General features: G+C 36.9%; 1 protein-coding gene across 2 annotated transcripts in view; it reads right to left on the bottom strand.

Moving 5' to 3' along the window:
• The window catches only part of LOC135205439 (ecdysone-induced protein 78C-like), a 443,638-nt gene that overhangs the window by 332,407 nt on the left and 86,231 nt on the right, over positions 1-25,000 (bottom strand). The gene's annotated exons all lie outside the window — the stretch shown is intronic.

The raw sequence follows: 25,000 nt of genomic DNA, 5'->3' as shown, positions 1-25,000 counted from the left end.
TCTCTCTCTCTCTCTCTCTCTCTCTCTCTCTCATTTCTTTGACTAAGAATCAGACGATGTTTTATTTCTGTTATACTGGTGGTCATTTGGTACGAATATTAAATTGATTTTTCCCATGGATTCTGATATTTTACCTTGAAAAGTTTCAGTTTACTAAAAGGTGGTATTGACACTTAAAACGAAAACGAATTCGTACAAGCAAAATCCGCTGCTACAGTGTTTAGTGTAGTGTGAAGCCATTCACATAGCGTGGGATCGCGTCTCCCCCCGGGTCATGAAAAATCACTGCTCTGTATCATGATCAGTTGCTTCTGCAGTATGGAGTCTGCGGTGGGACGTTGAAACTAATATTGTTTTGGAAGCCTAGATTTCAAGCCAATGGCCACTGTGTGCTTGTTCCATCTGCATATGTTTCATCTACTGAAATAATAATAATGATCACTGAACAGTTCTTCCCAATAGGTGTCAACAGTTTAATCCTGAGAATGCTGCGTTGCTTAGTTTCAATTTAAAATTTTTTATAACCGTAAATCATTGAATAATTAAAACATTGAATGTCCAAGATATGTTACAGCCAAAAGTATGAACCTATTGTGCATAACAGATCTATTCCTTTCTATTAAATTCATTTATTTTAAACCTACATTAAATTTTCTTGTTTACACATAGATCAAATATTCATTCATAATTGAGCATTTTATTTTTCATTTATTTATAGAATGTTAAAAGAAACAAATATAAAGCAACAAATAAATATAAATTTTGCTTATACTTGAAGCCAAAGAACTGGAGAAATAATATTTCAAATCTCAACTATGCCTAACAAACGTTTTAATCGTTAGATTAAAAACCAAGAGCAGGGATGAGTAACCATTTCAAATTATTCCTGAGGTAAATAGACAAATATTCGTCATAGATATAAATCTATTATTAAATATACTTCCTTGTAAACTTCGCTGTCAAGTCTAGAGTCAGATATACGTTGTTCTATAAATAACCTAAAATCACTGATAATACGGCACTTATAAAAGAGTTTCTCATAAAAATCAATTTAGAACAGCTTTCACTGCGCCACAAAATATCTCAGCCATGTTATCATTTTACATATATTGTGCAAAGATCATTTATAGATGGACCATAACAGGTTGTCCTTGATTGTCTTACTGGCGAATTTCATTTCTTTCTCTGGAACAAAACCACCACCACCACCACAACAACAACAACAACAACAACAACAACAATAACAATATAATAATAATAATAATAATAATAATAATTTTTGGCTGAATTTTAACATATACCCTAACTTGCAATGCTCTCTATAAGGAAAACTGTTATTGCACGGTATACTTGGGCTATAAAATTAAAAGCATACTGAACAAGGAATGTAATTTTAAACTCTGGCAGCAATTTTACCAGACATACAAGGAAAGCATTAATTTAGCGGCCTTAAGGGGTCAGTTCTCTCTACCTGCGTAAAATAATCTTCCCTATTGCATAATCTTTCATACGATTGTTCCAATGCTGAATAAAAATGTTGTGATTGGGGTTTAAATGCCAGGGTTCAAATTCAAATTGGATTCATTATGCCGCAAAAAATTCAGAGCAGATGCACAGGAAACGTTGAAAAACTGGGAAAGTTACTTTTCATATTTTGGTCAAGCATCTCTTGGCCAAAATAGGGAAAAACCTTTTTTTTCCTGCCTAAGGACAGTAAAAATTATTTACCAGTTTTCGGAGGGAGCTAACCCTGAGGGGAGAAGTGCAGGAAAAAAGCCGAAAAAATATGTAGTTCATAAAATTGTTATTGTGGCCCCTAGGGAGAAGAAAGTACAAAAGTCAACTATAAACAGCCTTTTTCTTGGTTACCTCGTGAGAGGAAATACGTATTCCCGAAATGAGAACCACTGATACCAGTTCAACGTCAGGTTCATCAGAATTGGCGCTTCTCATCGTCTTTGTGGTATGGGATAATACTTAGTTGATTTCAAACGTTAATTAACCGTAATTCAGTTAACGTCAGAGGAATTTCGTCCACCAAATAGCTTATGTTGATAAAGTAAAATATCCAAGTAATGAAACTTAAAAATGATAAATCATTGGCACAGGGAAAATTCTTGAATGTACTTTTGCAAAAAGGACTTTTTTCACTCTGGCAGCAACACAGAAAAGATCATTTATACTTTTCAAACTAAATAAATACACTCCTTTACGGCCCGCACTGTGTAGCATTTGACAGTCGTGTAACTTGAACATGACTGATAAAAATACAGGAACATAAATCCTGTGGAGAGTATTTCATGCACAGAGATACGTTTTATTTGAAAGGAAATGGAACAATCATGTAGTACTACTGCGTCAGTGAAGCTAGAAATTTTGACATTGAGGAGCAATTATCCTGAGTTACCAGATCGCTATTTTACAAAAAAGAGCTTTCGTGGATGTTTTTATTTTCGGAGTGAAACCCTAGGCATACCTCAGTTTGTAAGCCTATGGAAATGTTTTTGATGATGTAGAGAGCTTTATAAATAAATAAATAAACAAGCAAATGACATAAAATGTGTCCAGGCTCTTGACAAACATGAAATGAATGTAAATAAAAGGTACTGTGGTCATGAAGAAAAACAATATTTTTCGCTGTTTTTGCTAATTTATAAAATAGTAGTAGTAGTAGTAGTAGTAGTAGTAGTAGTAGTAGTGTAGTAGTAGTAGTAGTAGTAGTAATAATAATAATAATAATAATAACAACAAAGATCCTCTGGGACTATGGTATCAGAACAGATAAGATGATACGTACAAATAGACCAGACGTGACGTTGATTGACAAAATCAAGAAGAAAGTATCACTCATTGATGTCGCAATACCATGAGACACCAGAGTTGAAGAGAAAGAAAGGAAAAAAAAATGGATAAGTATCAAGACTTGAAAACAGAAATAAGAAGGATATGGGATATGCAAGTAGGAATTGTACCCATAATCATAGGAACACTAGGCACGATCCCAAGATCCCTGAAAAGGAATCTGGGAAAACTAGAGGCTGAAGTAGCTCCAGGACTTATGCAGAAGAGTGTGATCCTAGAAACGGCGCACATGTAAGAACAGTGATGGATTCCTAAGAAGGCAGGATGCAACCAGGAACCCCACACTATAAATGCCACCAGTCGAATGGGAGGACTGCGATAGAGAAAAAAAAGATATTAATAATGCAGAAAGAAATCCACAGTTATGTATATGTACATATATTTAAGGGTAAACTGCCAGAAAGCTATCGGGAACTGTTCAATTCCCTTTTTAAGTCTGAAAATGTGAATTGAAGAGTTTCCCGAAAGCTTTCTGGTCAGATTTACCCTTAAATATAAGTACATATACATAACTGCGGATTTCTCTCTTCTTTTTTTCAAGGCTCATGCTACTATGAGTATTATTTAATAATAATAATAATAATAATAATAATAATAATAATAATAATAATAATAATAATAATAATATAATATAATATAATAATAATAATAATAATAATAACTAATAATAATAATAATCCCTACGAGTACGAGAAGACCTGCCACCAACAATGACACCACCGAGCACGACAACTCCACGGAAGACAACGCCCCCGAACGAGATACTCCTGCAGCCAGCCATAATCAAGTTAGCCGTGACGTCCCGCAGCGTAGCGAAACGCCCATCAACGTAACCGCGCCGCTAAGGAGGTCTAGGCGGCTGCAAGATTTACAGCATCACAACCATCAACGCGGGGGAAAGTGACTTGAGACCTGGCTCAAGCCACCAATGAAAACGAAGACCTACCGCCACCAGCCAATAGTAGATCAGCATGGGGCAGACCCCCTGCTGTCAACCCCAAATATAACCGAGGACGGACACCGCTCCAAGATCAATAATAATAATAATAATAATAATAATAATATAATAATAATAATAATAATAATAATAATGAAGTCTTTGCATAGTATAACTCTACCGGCAGTACTACTGACATGAAAGTTTCGCGAACCAAAGAGATCTTTTATCCAGAAGATTTGACGACAAAATGAAAAGCTGTATCCAGCCAGGAATATATCAGTTTCTTTCAGCGGTTGGCACCTTGATTAGTCACGAAGTTTTCGGGCCCCTTTTGCGGGACACGTTTCATATTTTGTGACCAGTCAGAATACCGTGACGTCGAAAACTCTAACGGGATTTGATGAATTCCATTTGATGGAATCGTTTATTCGTTTCATAACATACATGGGAAAACAATATAAATATTGACAGATAGCTCTACGTAACATACAATTTTAAAATGTCGCCCATTTTGCAGGCATGCAACTTCAGTATTGGAAGCTTCGACCAACTCCAGTATTTTTCAGCATCAAAAATTAGACAGACAACAACAGTTTTAAAATATGATAAAGACGCACTGTAATAGTATAGATAACTAAACAAAACGGCATCATCATGAACAACAAATAAAAAAAATTATCATTATAATACTAAACAATGTTTAAAATTACAACTAAAATGGGAGGAAACTGACTCTCCTGCCTAGGAAGGGCTAACAAAAAATTGCTGTACCACAAATAATTCTTCCAGGGGCCCCCAAGGAGATAATGATAGAAAGTTAATTTTGAGTTGCAACACACACAAATATATATATATATATATATATATATATATATTATATATATATATATATATATATATAGAGAAGAGAGAGGGAGAGAGAGAGAGAGAGAGAGAGAGAGAGAGAGAGAGAGTCCATTTGTATGCCTTTTCTCCATTACTAAGAAAGAATCGTGAAGTAAACAGAAGTTGCATATCGAAGGAGACGCATAGAAAGGCTGCAGCTGCTTCCTTTGCCTGTCAAGGAAGAGTGAAGGGTTTGTGTACAGGAAGAATGATCGAGAGTTGCCACCGAGCAATTTAAATCCATCCTTGTCAGGGTCTCCATGGAGACCGCGAGACAAACACAGCAATGATTCATTTGCTTTTATTAGTAGGCCTATTGAACGGAGGGAGACGAGCACGGGGAACAGAAAAAGGAAGGCAGTGATAAGGATAAGAGATAAAACATTTAAAAAGGAGAACAAGTTAAGGGGAAATCTGGTCATTGGAAAAAGGGAAAATAACAGTAACGAGATGAGCTTGATGAAAGATTGAGAAGAAAGTGACGAAGGAGGAATGCGATCGATAGAAGAAGAAAAGAAGAATAAGAAGAAGAAGAAGAAGAAGAAGAAGAATAAGAAGATCGAGTCATATGTAGGAGAAGTCCAGAGGAGAGCAGAGGTATTTTTGTAGCACATCAATATCCTTGAGAAGTACTATACATATGTCATGTGGGTGGGGCAAATGAATAACTTGTCATTTGATTACATGCATCTGTGTATATGAGTTTCCAATCACACTTCGTCGCCTCAAGATGCTTGGAAATGAATATAACGGGAGTATCCATCATTCGAGTGTTTGGAAAAATTACACTGTGAAATAAAAGAAATCAATTATATCGCTTGATTATCTTTTTTTCGTTCCCCGCGTCTCTTTTATTCCCTTACTAAGGAAATAAAACAGAACAAGGATATAAATGTTGACGATGAACATCAGAGATTGAAACATTTCCCCAATATACCATAATAATTTCTTTTCCATTCCAGCCTCAACGGTCAAATATTTTCCGAGATATATATCATAAGCCTTCTTCTCTGATCAACTAAAGATGTATTTGAATTCATTTCATGTCCTAGACTCTAGAGCTGTTGCACTTTCTTTAACGTTTTCAATGATAAATCTTAACAGTAAGACCATCAACATGCCATTAGAAGGAAATCATTTAACCACATAAAATCTCCATATAAGAAACTAAATCTAGCAAATACCGTCACGTTTTCTGTGATAAATCTAGACAATAAATCAATCAACACTAATATAATTTCTTCTACATTCTCAGTATTAAATCTAGACGGTTAATCTGCCAACAATAATCACAAATAGATCATGGAATGGAAATCATTCAACAATATAATATTCCCGTAAGTATGCATGCAGACTTCTAGATTGATCAAAGATCGCTTAATCTCCTTGACTTAATAATTGGAATGGTCACAAATGAAGTCTAAAGACACAATTCATAAACTAAATTATGTGCAAATTTACCAAATGAATAAGCTACTCCATCCAAATTCCACATAACTCTTTCACTCATTACGCACCAATCAAGCATTATCATCCTGTGATCTCAATTAAGGCAAATTTAATTATCGGTTACAACATGAAGGAGCAGATGTGCCGAATCCTTTGTTACTGAAGAATTTATATATATATATATATATATATATATATATATATATATATATATATATATATATATACATACCTTCACAAAATTTATATATATATATGATATATATATATATATATATATATATATATGGTACATATAGGTATGTATGTATATATATACACACACACGTGTATGTCCATTTGTGTCCCTGTTCTTTGCAGGTGCCACCGATGGGAGTTTTTTCTTGGTCTGAGGTAGTCTGAAGTCTCTAAATACAGTATCAACCAAAACTCTTCCTTTGTGGACGAGTTTTGCATGTATAAATACTCATTATTACACGGCAGCAGACTAACACCCTTCAATGAATGGCTAAGAATACCCTTAAATGTGTGGCTAAGCAATTAACCTTAAAGCTTCATAAAGAAAATGGACTTTTAAATCTAATATCACTGGGGAACATTCTCTGTAGTCAATTATCAAAAGTAATGTTACGAGACTTCAAAATTAATGAAGTTCCCATTCACTCTATTAATGACTTCATGTTTTGGTTTCTCTTTCATTGCTTAATGTCATCTTTTGAATCATCATTCGTCAGCATCTTATCTTATAGTTCGTGGAGGCTATATTAATAAATATTGATGAGGTATAGTAAAACCTTTTCGTACCTTATTGGAGAGAGAGAGAGAGAGAGAGAGAGAGTAGAGAGAGAGAGAGAGAAGGGGGGGGGGAAGGGGGGGGGGGGGCTTAAGAAAATGAGAAATAAGATTGTTTCCATTAATCACAATAAATCAGAGAAGTAAATGCGTGCTTTGAAATTTGCCAATGATAAGGTCTTCTTTCCTGGTATGGGTGTTTTAACTGCTCGGATGGTGGCCAGTTCCTTCAGACGATGGTTTCAAGGAAATGAAATAAGGAAAGGAAATGAGGTTGAGTGTTTCAGGGTTAATTATCTGAACGGTATTCATTAGTCCATGAAAGCTATGCCTTGACCGCAATCGTTGTCGTGGATGAACCGGCCCTCATTGCTACTATGGTGTGATGCCATGTACCAGTGGGTCTCAACCAGGGGGTAATTTCCCTCTAGGGAAAAATTTCTGGGTTTCACGGGGGGAATTGTAACCACAGATTGGCAGGCTCAAACTGGATCTTGGGCCACACAAAACGTAATGTGCATCGGTTCGTACTAGTGAGAGATCAGGCTGGGCTTTCTCTCCTCTAGCTTGTGTTTGTGTAAGTATTTTGTAGAATATCATTTGGAATGCACCTTTTGAAGCAGACAGTTTTGAAAAGGGCGGAGGGGTGGGGGGGGATGACATTCCTACATTTGGTGAAAGGGTGCATGAGATTAGCCCAAAAAGGTTGAGAACCACTGCTGTCTACCAGTGAACCCCCTATATCTCGTCATTTTCATCCTCTGTGACGGCAGGAATAAAACTGCAGCTAATTCGAAAAAAAAGAAGAGACCATTTGAGGTAAATTTTAAGCATGAGATTGGATTATGCCTTTTCTCTCGGGAACTTGGGCAAGACCACTGTTATCAAAAGGGTTGACCTGATGTCAAAGCCAAAAATGATTATTAGCGCATAACATCTAGCGCTCCTTTCGACCTTCACTTCTCTTCACAGATAAAGTAGGAAAAGCGACGACAGATCTTCAGCCTTAAAAGTGACCTCGACAATAAACAACTAAACAATACGCCAAAGAATTTCTTCGGCTTAATCGAGTTTTCTGCATAGCTTAGAATGCTGTATGAAACACTCAGCCACGGCCTATGAAACTTTTAGCCAAGGCTCGCTGGTGGCCAGTGTCGTTGGCTCCTAAACCAGACGCACGATCATTAAATAAAATAAAAACTACTGAGGCCAGAGGGCTGCAATTTGGTATGTTTATAGATTGGAGAGTGGATGATCAGCAGGGACACACAAGAAACCATCTCAATCATTTTCTTTTACAGGAAACTAAAATTCCTCCTTCCCCGTCCTACTACTATATTATTACTCTTCTGCAACTGCCACTATCCACGTCACTGCTCCCACTGCTACTATACTTAGTACTTCAGTTATCGCTTGTTGAACTAGTTGTTCTCGATTAATAAATTTTGTTCTTTTCAGATTAACGAACGTTGTAGGTTTATTGCGGCATTTTCAATTTCTAATTTTTATTTAAACATTTTAGATTCCATTTTTCCTCATGGAAACACGATGCTGTTTTTTGAGTATTAAAATGACACTGGTAAAAGCAGTTTTGTTTTTATGATCTCTTTGTTTTTATTTTTTTTTTATTACTTTTTTTTAGCTAAAAGGGCAGGTGAACAGGCGAGACTTTCTTTTATCTGCAGATCATGAAATACAGGAAATGATTCACGCGGTATTTTTCAGTTGCGAGGTGCGACAAAATAAATGTTGGAGAACATTTAAACTTTCCTGTTTATGCATTTGCTATGATTACGCAAATATGAAACAGAGCAGGGGAAGTCTCCAACTACTACTACTACAACTACTACTATTGCTACTAGTGCTGTTAATAATAATAATAATAATAATAATAATAATAATAATAATATCGTTGCGCATATAAACGAAGAGTGAGACTCTTTCTAGATCGCATAGAAAATTGTTGTATAATTTTCTTCCAGTTTATTTATTTAACTAACGTCTTCAAGTGTCAAAATAATTCTTTACTGCCATTATCAATGACATGGTATCAGTAAGTAGTCAGTTTGCTTGTAGTTCGATATATGCCAGCTCTAAAAGGAAGGATCGGTTGATGGTGTGAGTAGCTGGAGTATGAGGCTGAATCCTAGCCAAGCCGAGACTTCCTACTTCTTAATTAGCTGATCTCTTACCATTCCGCATTCTGTTTCACTGTGTACGGGTAACGTTTTATTTCATGATTTTGAATATCTGATAGGACTTAAAGAAGCTTTTGATATCCCGCAATATTTCCGACAGAACTTGAAATAAACATATATAATATTGTCGGAAAAATACTATTACATGTTCGTCTACCTTCTGGATAAACAATTTCTTAAATATTAGTTGCTTGCTCCTAACAATGTCAGTCAGTTCATTCTTAACAGGAAACTCACTAATGGTGGTCCATGAGTAAATTTTGATGGTCTGCAGGAAAATTGGGACATTATTTAAATTTGTATGTTTTCTTAAACCTCTTCAGGCAACCGTGATACAAATTACACAGAAGACAGAGAGCCCTGTGTTGACAATTTAGCATTTTTAATGCTAGATTTAGCATTTTAGGGCAATTTGGCATAAAATATTTGGATCCAGCATTTAGCAGAAAAAAACAGCATTAAATAACTAATAGCATTAGTAATTACAATAAAATAAACCTTAAAACTGAATGTATCCTAATGTAGTACACATAACATGCATATAAAAAATGCATTTACTTTTTTTTTTATTCATATTAGTGGTCCGGCAACATTTAAAATTATACATTTAGTGGTCCATGAAGTTCGAAATGTTGGCGACCGCTGGTCTAAGCCACTCGAGTCCAGAGTGTCAGCACTCTTACTTAAATTTAAGTACATTTTCTGGAAGCGTCATGGATGATGGTATTTTGCTCGGAAGTTTACGGAACCTGCACTTCTACGCTGAGGTTCCTCTGCCATTTTTATTTTCCTTATTTGGCTTACTTATTTGCGTTTTATTTGTTAGCCTTTCTCTATTTCATAAGTCATCTCTAGGTTTTACACTTCCTCTTGCAATTGGCGCTTTCTGCTGTGGATGATGCTTAAACAAGCTAATAGCCTCCCATCACACGTTCCTTAATAGTATTAATTTGGATATTATAAAATGTGCATTTGGTTTAACTTCTTGACAACTGCTCTCAACCTTTCAGTAACGTCAGAATGATAAATAGGAAACCTAAGTTCTAAAAATGTCTCTAATACAATCAACAACTGCCTCCGAATGTGGTCAATGCAGGAAAGCGCAATTTACAAAATCCCACTGGGGAAAGGAAACTTACTCAGGCCTTTTCTGTTCTGTTCGAAAGGAATGTGGAACTTTGTCCTACAAAAATGCTTCCTTATCCCACGGGACCAAAATATTTCTCTTATGTACAAATGGGCAGGTAGGCAGTTTTGTTCATTAGGATTCATCTCGCATCATCACTACAATGAAGAGGTAATTTTCCCTTGAAAACAAGGTTAAATACTCGTTTATCAACGCGTCTAAAGGTCCCCCGTACCACTTCTCTCTCTCTCTCTCTCTCTCTCTCTCTCTATATATTTATATATTATTCTTATTATATATATTTAATATTAGTATAATATAAATATATATATGTGTGTGTGTGTGTGTGTGTGTGTGTGTGTGTGTGTGTGTGTGAGCGTGTATGTTTTTTAAGCCATGCATGAAATTCTTCCCAACAATTTTCCCCATAGTATTACGTCGGTACTTGTATTACACTTTAAATAATAAAAGAAATGAAAACAAATATCAAAGTCATGAACTGCTGGAGAGGTTCTGCAGAAGGCCATGTTCATTTGAGACCGATCCCAGCCGGAAAGAATTCTGATGTCACCTTGAGGGGGAATTTTCCAGTATGAATTTTATCAGGTGGATCCCGCAGTCTCTTTGAAGTGTGGAAGAATGAACTGAAACAGAATTCGACACTAAGCGAGAAAGGGAGTTGCAATTGCTTGAACTTGAATTGAACCAGTAAATTAGCCAATGTTGCAAAAAACCAAAAGATGCAAAGGCTTCGACTCCCTAAGGACCTCGTCTGACCTGGGTTTTTTCAAATTTAATTATCGTGGACTTGATTCCTAAGGGTGAGAGATTTAGTTATTGAAGACACCAACTGGGCAACTCCGACAGTTTCGTTCATTCCTATATAAAAAAAACCGCTTATGTAAATATTGTTGTTTCATCTTCTTTTAACTTAATTCCAACTAAATGGAATGAACTGGACATTTTATCTAGTCCTTGATTTCATATTCATCGACAGAACAAGGAACAATGGAAAGACAAGAGTATCATTATTTAATAACTAAACAATTGTTTGTTAGCGCATCTTTTAAATAAAACGTCAGAGAAGGAAGTCTTTCGCTATATTTACCTCTTTCGTAGTTAGAATACGTTACATATAAAAATAATAAATCAATAAAAGCATTTTCATCCAAAAAGGGCAGGTTAACATTTGCAGGAGCCGTGGTTCAACCTCGGCCTGTTGTCAACCAGTCAACCCACCAGTGAAGGGTTACCAACATCATCGGGATCACGACGAAAGAAGGCGTGGGGACTGGCACATTCATTCCACGAGACTAGTTTGAAATAAAAACGCTCTATCCCTATGACGGCTTCCTCTGCAAAGGGGGAAACAAGTCGTATGGAGTCTAGAAGAATATATGCACCCACCCACAAGCAGACACATAGGCAGGATACATATATATATTATATAATATATATATATATATTATATTTATATATATTATATATATATATATATATAAGTAGTTATCTTAGTTTTACCAGACCACTGAGCTGATTGACAGCTCTCCTAGGGGTGGCCCGAAGGATTAGATTATTTTACGTGGCTGGGGACCAACCGGTTTCTTAGCAACGGGACCGACAGCTTATTGTGGGATCCGAACGACATTATATCGAGAAAATGAATTTCTAATCAACAGAAATAAATTCCTCTGATTCCTCACTGAGCGACCGGGGGAGGCGAACTCAGGCTACCGGACTGATAGTCGAGCTGGAACATGCTCGTCCAGTGAGAGGAACCTGTATATATATATATATATATATATATATATATATATATATATATATATATATGTATATGTATATATATATATATATATATATATATATATGTATATGTATATGTATATATATATATATATATATAATTATCACATCACCGTGATTCATATAGATCATTCGAGCAACAAATGTCCTTTAATATCTAATTCGCTCTACCTCTAATTGGCCGACTCGATAACGTCACTAGGCCGTCCTGATTTCGTTCTCGTCCGACTGGACGGTGGTTCGATCCCATGAGGGGACGAAATTATTATCAACTAAAAATTCCCCTTCGGTACATATATGAAAATATATCAATTCCGAGGTAGAGCGAATTAGATATTAAAGGACATTTGTAGCTCGAATGATATATATATATATATATATATATATATATATATATATATATATATATATACATATATATATAGACGTGCAGTGGTGTGCATCTGTGTAAGAGAATGGGAGAGAATAACAGGAATCCCCAGCGATATCTCCGATAATCAATCAATAAACAATCGAGCATCGCAAAAACAAACACTTCGGCGCCATAAAAACCGGCCTGAATATGCCCCTTCCCGTGATAGGCAAAGATGGTTACGGGAACGATAAAAGGCCATTTTGATGACATTCCTCTATTTTTTACGAGTCTATGGTTGTCGACAGGGAATAAAATAACCGCTTGGGTCGGCCTTTTCGTGAGTCAATAATGTTGATTACTTGGGCCAGTCCATGTCCGGAAGTTTCAGATAATCAATGTATGAGATGATGATATACTGGCCCCCTCCCCTCCCCCACCCACCCTGTGGCCCTCCTCACACCACCCTAATCCTCACTCCTTGATGTATCTCCGTCTCCTATGGATCGTCCCTTCAAGTCTATCCCAACTGCAGTCATCCTCAAACATCGTCTCCGAGCGAGAGAAGGGATTAGTCAACAGCTCCACACCATAGTTATTGAGTGTTATGTTAATGAGGAATTCGGTACCCGAAGGGAGGAAGATAGTATGAGCCTCCTCAGATGAGTGGGTTTATACGTATGCATATGTATACACATCAACACACATAAATAGTTATATCCACTATTCTGTATATATTCACATTCGGAGATATATATATATATATATATATATATATATATATATATATATATATATATATATATATATATATATACTATATACGTATATAACATATATTCGTTATGTATATGAGATGATTTCTGTATGCTAGCATTTCAGGATGTATGACTGAATAGTAATTTCCCTTAATGTGAAGCAAACAGTTCAAATAATTCAGGTTTTATTATATCTGGATTGCACGCACACTTATTTATCAAATTTTGATATTGGCACTACTATGGAATATAAGATAAAGAATATTTGGAGCCTAAAAAACAATTTGATCAAAGGGCAAATTTTGATGGAAGTTACTGATGTCAGTTATTGAGTTTTCTTATGAAAGGCTACATGCAAATCCCCTCCCACAAAAAAAAAAAAAAAAAAAAAAAGTTAGTAACAATACGCTACTTTACATCATCTATCGAAGTCCATCTGAAGAGCTGGAATTTGGTTCTATATTTCAGATATATTTAAAAGTACGTATGTTCAGCTTTACCTAAAGCCGAATTTGCTAAAGATTCCGGAGTGAAAACATTAGAAGATTCGGGAGTGAAAACATTACCTGATATCAGAATAAGCGAAGCCAAACCTGCTGGGCAAAGCTTGGAAATAGGTTGATATAAATACCCCCCACACCCCCCCCAAAAAAAAATCATGGTGAAAGGACTAAAAAAAAAAAAAGTGTAAGATTTACGGAGACAGACAGAATGACAGTAGAAACTACGAAGTCCTCAAAGCACCTGCTCTATGTAACTAAGAGCAAATTAATTGATAAAGGAGTACTTAGCTTGGTTGGTTTATGTCATACGTGAGTTTCATTATACCATTCAAGACACTAAATCAAAAAGAATTGATAGTTCTTTGTTTTGCAAAGGACTTTTTTTGCCGAGTCATCTTAAATTCAGCTTAGTCCAACTTTTTTATTGTATAACTTCAATGGACTTTTATCCACATGTACAATTATTTTAGCATATTTTCCTCAAACTTACAAAATAGTTTATAATAAATATTCTTAATCCGTGTTGAAACTATAAGTTAGATTAAATGATCAATCTCAAAATTAACGTTAACGTAATGTACATTACAGACAATGTGTTACAAGGACGATTCAGTACCGTGATGCTTTTGGCTACTTGTCCAATGTCAGAAGAACACAAAATATTGCTGAATAAATTTCGTGGCAGTCCACTTACTTTTAACATAAAGATAGGAATGTTGTACCAGAGATACTCCCATTTATTTAATCTATAAAGAATGATAGTATATCTCTCTATCTCTCTCCATCGTCCCACACCCTCTCTCTCCTGCCTCATAATTCTGGTGCTTAATATCAGTACTAGTTATTGAGAAATCATTAAAAATATTGGTGCATTGGACCACAGTACTATAAATTCCACCAATAGTTTTCTAATTTTACTTGTGGAAAAAGAATTTTTAAGGCAAGAACTGTCATGCCTCTCTAGAAGCTGTTTTTCTTCGCATCTGATATTGATTTTACTTGAGAAAGAGTTTCATTTTTTTATGTCAATAACAGAGGTTTTTATTAAAAGGGCAGGATGATGTAACAATAATCAATTGAAATTAATTATAAAGTTGCTAATATTGCTCTTCTTATACCGAGAGTTTAAACAGCTTCGCTTAACAGAGATTTATAACCAACCATTTACATTTATTATTACCCACAACTTAAAATACTCACTCGTGTATATTTTTGGGCACGCGCGCGCGCATGGAGAGAGAGAGAGAGAGAGAGAGAGAGAGAGAGAGGGAGGTAGTCATTATACTTCATGCTTTGCGTTAATCTAAGTGTTTAGGGACGAAAGAATAGATCCTAACTGGATACTGGAGTCGATAATTCAACGCTACTACTGATAGCAGCTGAAAGATTCAGTCAAGATTCCGTAGCGGGGAATATTATAAAATTTCTGAAGAATTGTAGCTTCTACCATAAACTCTCGCTATGTTTAATATGTTGACTGTAATCGTAGTTAAACTTAGAATTATTTCAGGATTTCCTTACAGGCAGGCAGCAGCGAGTTTCTGTTGATTAGAACTTGAGCGAGCCAAGACCTACTGTGTCTGGAGTTCCATAGGGTAATGGCCTTGGTCCGCTTTGTGTGTGTGTGTGTGTATACAAGTGATATGTTTATTGACCTGGAAAACAAGATTGTTCAGCAAGTAAAAGTGAAGCAACATTTATGATTGCAGTCATCCCCACCTGCCCTTAGTCTCAATAATGATATGGAGCGGATTAGTGAATGGTTTAGTCGATACGGTATAAGGCTGAATTCCAGTAAAACGAGAAAACTATTGCTTATTAGATCTCGTACTGATTTTCCACCCCATCGTCCTTTCAAGTAGATGGGACTCTGCTAAATGAGTCTGAAGCTTTAAATATACCTGGAGTTACTTCTGACTCACGCCTTACTTTTGAGAAACATCTGAGTGTCAGCGAGGCATTATACTGAAGGCCTATTATATTTCTAACAGCGATGAAATCAATGCAACCGGTTTAGGTTATTTGCCCTTCCTTTACTAAAAAAAAACTTTTCTCCTATGTAGATTTCTGCTTCTGCTTCTTTTAGACAGAATGGTCCGTGGCGGTAGGTTCCTGTTTCCTCACATCAGCAGTTATGACTTGGACCATCGACGGATGATCTCTCGTTTGCTAGTTTTCCATGCATTTTAACACAGATCTTTCACATTCACAATTGATCCCGGATCCTCTTTTCCTGCCGAGAGCGACCAGATTTGCTGAACAGCAGCACCAATATCACCAATAAGCAGTAAATGTCCCTCGCTGTCGAACCTCTCAGTTCCGGAGGTCTTTCATCCCTCACATCGTTGGACTGTGGAACTGCCTCCCTGAGGACGTCGTGCAACTGGAACTTCGAAAGTTCAAGCAAAGATACAATGCACAACTACCCTAAAGCAATTCTCTATGTTATTTAAATAATCTACTCTGTTAAGTTACTTTTCCTTTTGTGATAAATTTATCTCTTCTTTCAGTATTTCCCATCACCTTCTGTTGCTTCTTTCGAATGAACACCTTAATATTCTTTGGATGCTTGAATTTCAAGTCAATGGTTCCTGTAGTGGGCTTATTCCATATGAATAGGGTTCATCCTCTGAATATAATAATAATAAATAAAAATAATAATAATAATCTAGGCGGCTGCAGGACTTACAGTATCGAAACCATCAACGCATGGAAAGTGGCTTGAGACCCGGTTCAAGCCACCAATGAAAACGAAGACCTACCGCCACCAGCCAATAGTAGATCAGCATGGGGCGGTTCCCTGCTGTCAACTCCAAATATAAACGAGGACGGACACCGCTTCAAGATCAGTCCACCCTCAGCTTCCCAGCCCGAGGATGTCTGGCAGCTCCAGACGAAAGCTCGCTTCAAGAAAGAGAGAGAGACAGAGAGAGAGAGAGAGACATATATATATATATCGTTAATGACTTTGATAACTATGGTATCATAGTTTATCTGTAAAATTCAAATATATACACCAATTTTGGCTCTGTATTTGATCATGACCTCCATAGGCGGTCTACTAGCCTGTCTAAGTAGCACGGAAAAAGCCGCTATTCGGAAAATAGAGAAGAATCTCTACAAGTGTAATGCTGCTGAAGTAGCCATTACTTTTAATAATAATAATAATAATAATAATAATAATAATAATAATAATAATAATGTGACGTTGATTGACAAAGCCAAGAAGAAAGTATCACTCATTGATGTCGCAATACCATGGGACACCAGAGTTGAAGAGAAAGAGAGGGAAAAACAAAGGATAAGTAAGTATCAAGTTCTGAAAATAGAAATAAGAAGAATATGGTATATGCCAGTGGAAATCGTACCCATAATCTTAGGAGCACTAGGCACGATCCCAAGATCCCTGAAAAGGAATCTAGAAAAACTAGAGGCTGAAGTAGCTCCAGGACTCATGCAGAAGAGTGTGATCCTAGAAACGGCGCACATAGTAACAAAAGTGATGGACTCCTAAGGAGGCAGGATGCAACCCGGAACCCCACACTATAAATACCACCCAGTCGAATTGGAGGACTGTGATAGAGCAAGAAAAAAAAATAATAATAATAATTAGCAAACTGCCAGGCTCTAAGCACAAATAAATGTTAATATGCAAAATATAAATGAAATTTCATACATACAAGTAGAAGAGAGGTTTTGATCGGAGGAAAATTTAACTTTAAAGACGTGAAAAGCCGGTAACAATTTAATCTTGTCACTGAAGGAAGCTTTCACGAGACGAAGACAACTCACAAGTGACACTTCTCCAGAGAATCGATGCATGAGCCTAATTTAAAAAAAAAAAAAAAAACAACCCACTGGTAACAAATTCCTTATTAATTCCCATTGTCAAAGATATTTACAGTCATTATCATCAAGTTAACGGTTTTTTATGAATAATGAATCGATACCTAGAGATGTTTTGTGATAACGCAGCTGAACGAATTAATCGGAAAAGGATTAAGGGGATCAGAATCTCTGCAATCGTAACTTCGGTTTAACTTCCAATATCTTGATGAAATCTTCGTGAAGAGATGTAGCGATCAAATCTCAAAATCCCAAGAGAGTATTTATAATGGAATATTTCTGAAAATCTTGAAGAGCTTGAGATACTTTCAGCAACATTAAAATGCCGACAGGATGTCATTTGAAAAAATCAACATCGGAATTCATTCCTATCTAAACAAGATATCCTAAAGATCTTCTAAGTTTGTAACTCTTTAAACAGATTTAAAGTACAACTTCACTATTCATTAAGGGTAGAATAACTGCAGGAAAAAGCAGAGAGACAGGAAAGATTCTAGGGTACTTAAGAAACCGACGTTTTGGCAGGTTGTACAGACCGAAATGCCTTTTCATAAACATACATAGAAGTAACTGAAAAATCAGAACCCATCTATTCCAAAAGAAGTACTCACGACTAAACTGCATGGCAAAACATAAGAAAAGACAAACATAATCATTAATGAATATAAGCACAATTAACAAGCTTTTAGCCTATTGGGTACGCATGGTTATTAACTAGTGATGCAGACCACTGGTTAATTCTGCCACGGTCTATTGTTAATTGTTTGGCAATAAAGAGATAAGACTGTTACCTTAATTCGGTTTTTGCTTGAATATATTAATGAAAGTAATGCTGTCTAGAAGTGTTCTTATATTCATACGCTTATGCTTGGAATAGTTTAAGTATTGTGTGCAGGTATTCAAAACTTTGTGGAACTGACCCTCTCTATTCAAGTGAAAGAAGGAAAACGAGAGACGAAAAGCATACCGAACGTGTCAGGGTAGCAAGTTTTCCCTTGTTGCTCGTTAATCGTTTACCATTACTGTTGACACAAGAGGCGTACGGTGAACGAACTTCAAATATTCTAAGAGAAAACTTTTTAACCCAAAATACTGTCTCCTTCACCATTGTCAGCTTCACAACTCTCATTCTGATTAATGAATGACTTACAGTATTAGTTTCTGAGATATCGAATGAAGACATGCACACTAAAATTCCAATAGGGGCATAAAGGATCTGTGTAAACGATTATATTATCATTTGAGTGACGGGCAGCATGTGCTCTTTCCCCGCCGGTTTCCTTCCCTTGATTTTCTACGTCAAGTACTGTCGAAGGTTTATCCCAAAGGAATATTATTAGACTAAGTGACGCTGAGAATCTTTGATGCCAATCCTACAACTACAACCTATCCACTTCCAAGGCTTCCTGGCATTTCCCTTGTAGCAGTCGATCTCTAAATGTCTTAATCATGTTACTGAGCTATTTGGCAACATGTTCGAAAGCGTGCCTACTTCCCCGTTTAAATAACATGTGAGCGGTATCTGCTGGCATCCATATTAAGAAGCAAATACAACAATAACCTTTTATAGTGAATGATTGCTTTCAATGTTCCTAACATATGGAATAGCCATGTCAGAGAGCTGCTCGTCTGTCCGAAATTGAAAAAAGTAGCAGCTCAGAGCTTTGGAATGAATGCTAATATTTTCTGATCATAAATGAATGGCGTAATCAAAGAAGGAAGCTCAGTACAAACAGACGAAAGCCCATTTCCAAGAGGTATCAGCCTTGCTGCCAAATCAGTCGACTCTTCTACGTCACCACTCCAGTTAATTAGCCCAGTTGTTCGAGACAATGATGCTGATTATTGCTTAAGAACTCTCTCTCGAATATCCTATCCACTGATGGAAAGCGAATTTAGAAAGACAAGACGGTACAGAACACAGCCATTTCCCTGCTCTCCTCTGCTGACGGAACATTTCCCCATGAAATCCCATCTATCTTCGCGCATCGCGATAATTGACTGCCGTACTATTCCACCTATTGAAAAATCCCCCTGGAAGTGAAATCATTTGTAGTTCATAATAGTTTATGCAAATAAATAAAAAAAAAAAAAAGATAAAAGCATTAATGCCACCGGATCGTTTCCGAGTTTATCCATTAAAAGATTAATATTAGAGCGCGGCTAATTGGTGTCTGATTGCAAGTCAATTTACGCATTTCCTCCGTTTCGCAGTTTCTATTGAAGGCCGATATACCATACGTTTTGGATGGACATTTTATTCCTTTAATCTAGATGAAGCCAGGATTTTTGACAGCCGATGATGCTCTAACGACCAGGCTCAATCTACAGACATTTTGGGATAACTTTACTCTATTCATGGGAACGCTTCTACTTTTACCAATAAAGGATGATGTTTCATTTGATTTCCATGCTTTCACCTTTCTTTAGTAAAACTTGCAGGTAAAATGAAAACCAAATTTCTTAAAGATGACCAACATCCTAAGACAATCATGATAAAATCCATAAAAATACAACACGAGTTTTAATCTTTGTGATTTAGGGATGCTATAAATTCTACTTTCCTATATTATGATAATCAATATCATTAGCCGAAAACGTTAGTATAAAGCTGATGGAAAAACTCCCCATTAGGATATTAAAAGCTTTCAGCGATGTGCACAGCCATCACGGCTGCTGACCATCAGTCGCGGCTTCCATTTCATTTTTATGGGCAAAATGCTTCACGTCGATGATAGACATTCACGGTTAGACTGCTGTGCACTGCAATCTCTCTTCCTCCCAAACCTAGGCAATTACACCTCAACTTCATCCGCGTGTGGAGCTTTGCAAAACAGCTTTGGGATCTTTCCTAGAAAGTGACCCCCTATTGGGGTTTTCACCAGGTGTGTATCCACCTTTGCGGCGTGTTTAGTACAAGCCCTTAGGGATGAAAGTAAAACCATAACAAAAGACTGCCAATATCATCCAAATAATGACCCCCAAGTCATATTAGTCCTAGATAACGACCACCAAACTTAGTACGGGGTCACTATCTAGGAAAGATCTTAACGTTTCATTGCTATAATAATATAGAGTGGCAAACTTTCTCTTTTTTTCTCTCTCTCAAAATCATTAACATCTCCCCATGTCACTGTAGTGGGCGGGGATAGTGCCGTCAGTGCGCCTCACGTGGTGCGCTGCAGGCATTACCAACGGGTGGCTGCAACGTCCCTTCGGGCCTTAGCTGCACCCACGTTTGAGCCTTTCACTGTAATAGTTCCATTTCCTTTCCCTCTCTTTAACCTTGCTCCTCCTCTCTCACTGGACTTCTCGGTGCACCTTTAGATCCTTGTAGTAAGTAGCCTACGTCATCTTTCATTTCCTCATCCCTATCTTCCTGTTTCACCACTCCAACTCCCTCTATTTACTATCTCACTTATACTACTACTAACTAGAGTTGCTAGATTCATGCAGCCTTGTGCTGGCACGGGCTCTTGCTCTTCACCAGCCCGTAACTGATGATTGAGATTCTGCCAAGAAAAAAAATATAATCAACAGTTCGCGCGAGTGCAGTTTATGCTGTGAACTATGCCCTCACTGGTGAGACCATTCGGCTCAATCTAACGACTGGGCCAGAAACGAGAATGGGTAGCGGGAGAGAAAGTGTTACAGCAGCAAGTCCCAGTGAGCAGGAGAGCTTAAGCACTGAATTGGCCGAAAGTGCCCCAGCACTTGGCTTAACGGCCTAAATATCATAAACCATACCAATACACTGCTTACAGCTGCTCGCAGGCTTCGTGTGCGCGTTACGAATCCTTGTCAACATTCAGCATTTAGCTGCTAAATGAATATAATGATATTATGGGATAGAGAAGAATCCTTTCAATGTTGTCATAATGAATTTTTACCAATCCCAGATAATTGTAAAGATTAATTTCTAAATGATCAATTTATGCATAATTTCATGTCCGAGCAACCAAACGAGGGACAGACTGGCTATAAATCCGCAATACTTTAATTTGATTAACCGGCCTACACATCATAATCACAGTTTTGCTAGACACAACATGTTTTGAAATCACCAGTGGAAATGTACGAAAGTCTGGTAGCAACTCTCTCTCTCTCTCTCTCTCTCTCTCTCTCTCTCTCTCTCTCTCTCTCTCTCTCTCTCTCTCTCTCTCTCTCTCTAACAGGATGGGACAATCGATCTTAGCTGACTTTCATAGTATTGCAATTAAAGGAAGTTTAATTTTTAATTTCCGCCCACTGTTATTTATGTATGTTATACAGGTTCCGCTATTATATGTAATTGCTTATAATATAATTCTGAGAGAATGTTGCGTGGCATTTATCTCGATAGTTAAAACTCGCCGGATAATCACTGATAATTGAAGCTTCCAGCGATTGTTTAGATAAAAGAAAAATGAACATTTTATTGCCTCAATCAATTTCGAACCCTCTCTGAATTACATTAACGATTCCTCTCTGATGTTAATCTTTGATTTAAGTTATTAAACGTTACGTTTCGAGCAAGAAATGGACGAGTCAGCCCGTGATTCACGCTAAAAATAACAATAATTATAGTCAAATAGTTTTCGTACTTGAAGCATCCGGTTTTAGACAAACAATATTTAGACCCGTGAAGCATAAATAGCCCTATGATTCCCATGCACATAAATGCTTCCATTTCCTCTGTGCCTGCGCAATTCATTCGTCACTTTTTTCCGAAGAGAGATGGGTGGTTCTAACCGTCATTGGGACTTTTCTCCTATTTCTGAAACGTTTGCTAGTAAAAAGAGCTATTCTTCCAAGACGGCGTTTCGTCCTATTGGTCGACTATATTCATTGAGTGAGCAGTATTGTGACTAGATAAAGGACTTTAATTAAAAAAAAAACTCTCCTTCGAGAAATTTACAATGTACTCCTAGACGCACGGCAATATATAGTCCTTTCCATTGGCTGCAATAATTGGGATTATAAGAGACGAACCTATATTATCTTAACTCACACCAGGTAAGTTTGATCTTCAGTTTAATCATGGTTTCATGAATAGGAAGAATATTTTTGCAAGTTTTCCAGTTACTTGAAGCAACCTTTTTGCACTATTACAATTATTTCATTGTCAAACAGGAAGAAAACACATAAATAACATAAAAAAAATATCTATTACCAGCTGGAAGCGGAGTACAGAGCGTCATTCATTCTATCTCTCTCCAAGAATGGATTCACATAAATTTCTGCCATCGATACTGTTCTGGCCATTAGTCATGTGAACAGCTGGCGCTTAACTACCAAGTTAAGCAGTTCAAGTAAGATCCACATTTCCAGAGTGTTCACACTGAGAACTGAAACGGGGTAATCTTATTTGCCTCTCATCCTCATAACAGCAAATCAGAGTTCCCTTCAGTCAGTTTTTTTGTGGGATGTTATGTCCTCGTTCTGTTGGGTGTCAAGTTTACCTTACTTATGGAAGTCTCTAACATGTTAATATCTTTTCGTTTATTACTCTGATGAAAACTAACAGATTTCGATGTGCTTTCTTAGAAAGGTCCCTGGCATAAAAAGAGATCCTGTTCCAACTGACCAACGCCTTGCGTGTGTAATGTACATATAAATACACACACAAACATACTCACACACCACACACACACACACACACACACACACACACACACACACACATATATATATATATATATATATATATATATATGTGTATATATATATATATATATATATATATATATATATATATACGTGTAATATAAACATATATGAGTGAGTATATATATTATAATTAATATTATAATTAAAGGATTAATTACATTGTATCTTCAAGCCTAAATTAGCCAAGGGAAACACTATCGGTCTAATGAATCATGTTTGTGATAAATATTGCATTTTGCAATAAAAAAAACAAGGATCATTGCGTTGTTCGTTAGGCTAGAAAAGGTATGGAGGTTTGTGATGGAGTCTTGTAGAATAATTTAACAATCTAAATAACGATCATAGCTCGGCAGCTGTTTCTCTCTCTCTCTCTTTCTCTGAAAACAAAAGATCCCGTCCCATCTAATTCAGATGTTAGTACGCGCACGCGCGCGCGCTCATACAAACACACACATTTATAAATAAGCTATTATGTTTAATAACAGGACCTCCTTTAAACTGGATTGTATTCAACGGCTACCAAACGATGAGGACTGTTAGTCCTGAAAGCTTGTAACTTTTCCTGAATAAATATCTCCGCAAGATACCATTCAATCTAAACGAGGTTCTGTTATTAATTGTATTAATGCACAGAACAATAATGTGTATTAAGTGATAAAGTGTGTGTGTGTGTGTGTGTGTGCGTGTGTGTTTGCGAGTGTGTATACATAAAGATATTCCAACTGATTTAGGACCCTTTTTGCTGCTGAATTAAAAACTACAGCTCATTTCTTGCGTCAGGTCTGGTTTCTAAGATATAGTCTATTTTTATTCCAGCATATTTTTCCAAAATATCTCAATTATACAAGCGTTTATGGGCTTTGCTTTTGCAAAACCGGGTCGTGGGTAACTTTAATAATTATTCTTATTGCTATTTTCAGGTCTAGATATGTATAAAATGGGATCGGAAGTGTAAAACCCATCATAATAGGTTCTGTTACATCTGCGGACATGTGGTTCTTCCAGACCGTCAAGCAAAAATCACGAATTTTGTGAAGAAAACATATCAATCTTACTTTGGAGTCAAACTAGGGGACCAGGATAAGACATTCGCTCCCCATATCTGCTGCAAAACATGTGTAGAGAACTTACGGGATTGGAGGAACAAGAAAAGGAAGAGTATGCCATTTGGTGTCCCAATGGTGTGGAGGGAAGGGAAAGATCACGTCACCGACTGCTGCTTTTGCATGACAAATCTAATAGGCATCAATCGCAAGAACAAGCACCATGTTCAATACCCTGATGTTCCTTCTGCCATAAAGCCAGTCCCCCATGGCCCTGAGCTTCCAGTTCCTGAACCAAATGTCACCGTGGAATCTAGTTCTGATTCAGAATCTAGTGACATGACTGATACAGCTGAGTGTGGTGCAAACAGGTCAGAAGAGGACGACCTACCGTTGTCTTTGACCCAAGCCGAACTCAATGACCTTACACGAGACCTGAACCTTTCCAAGAAGTCTGCCCAGCTACTGGGTTCTCATCTTCCAGAGAAACGTCTACTGGCACCAGGAACATCATTCTATTGGCATCGGGACCGCGAGAGAGAATTAAAAAAAATTCTTCACGTTTGATGAAGCATCTTTACTGGTCTACTGTAATAATATTGCTGACCTGATTGAAATACTTGGTCTGAAGTATGCTACTATGAAATGGAGACTTTTCATTGACTCATTAACAGACAGATGTCTCAAGGCAGTTCTTCTGAATATAGGAAATAAGTTTTCTTAGATCCCTGTTGGGCACTCGGTTGAAATGAAAGAATCCCACAAAAGCATGGAACGTCTGTTGTCTGCTC

This window comes from Macrobrachium nipponense, chromosome 11, assembly GCF_015104395.2.
Source record: "Macrobrachium nipponense isolate FS-2020 chromosome 11, ASM1510439v2, whole genome shotgun sequence".
Taxonomy (NCBI): Eukaryota; Metazoa; Arthropoda; class Malacostraca; order Decapoda; family Palaemonidae; genus Macrobrachium; species Macrobrachium nipponense.
Note: the sequence above shows the minus strand (reverse complement) of the source record. Positions and strands in the feature narration are given on the sequence as shown.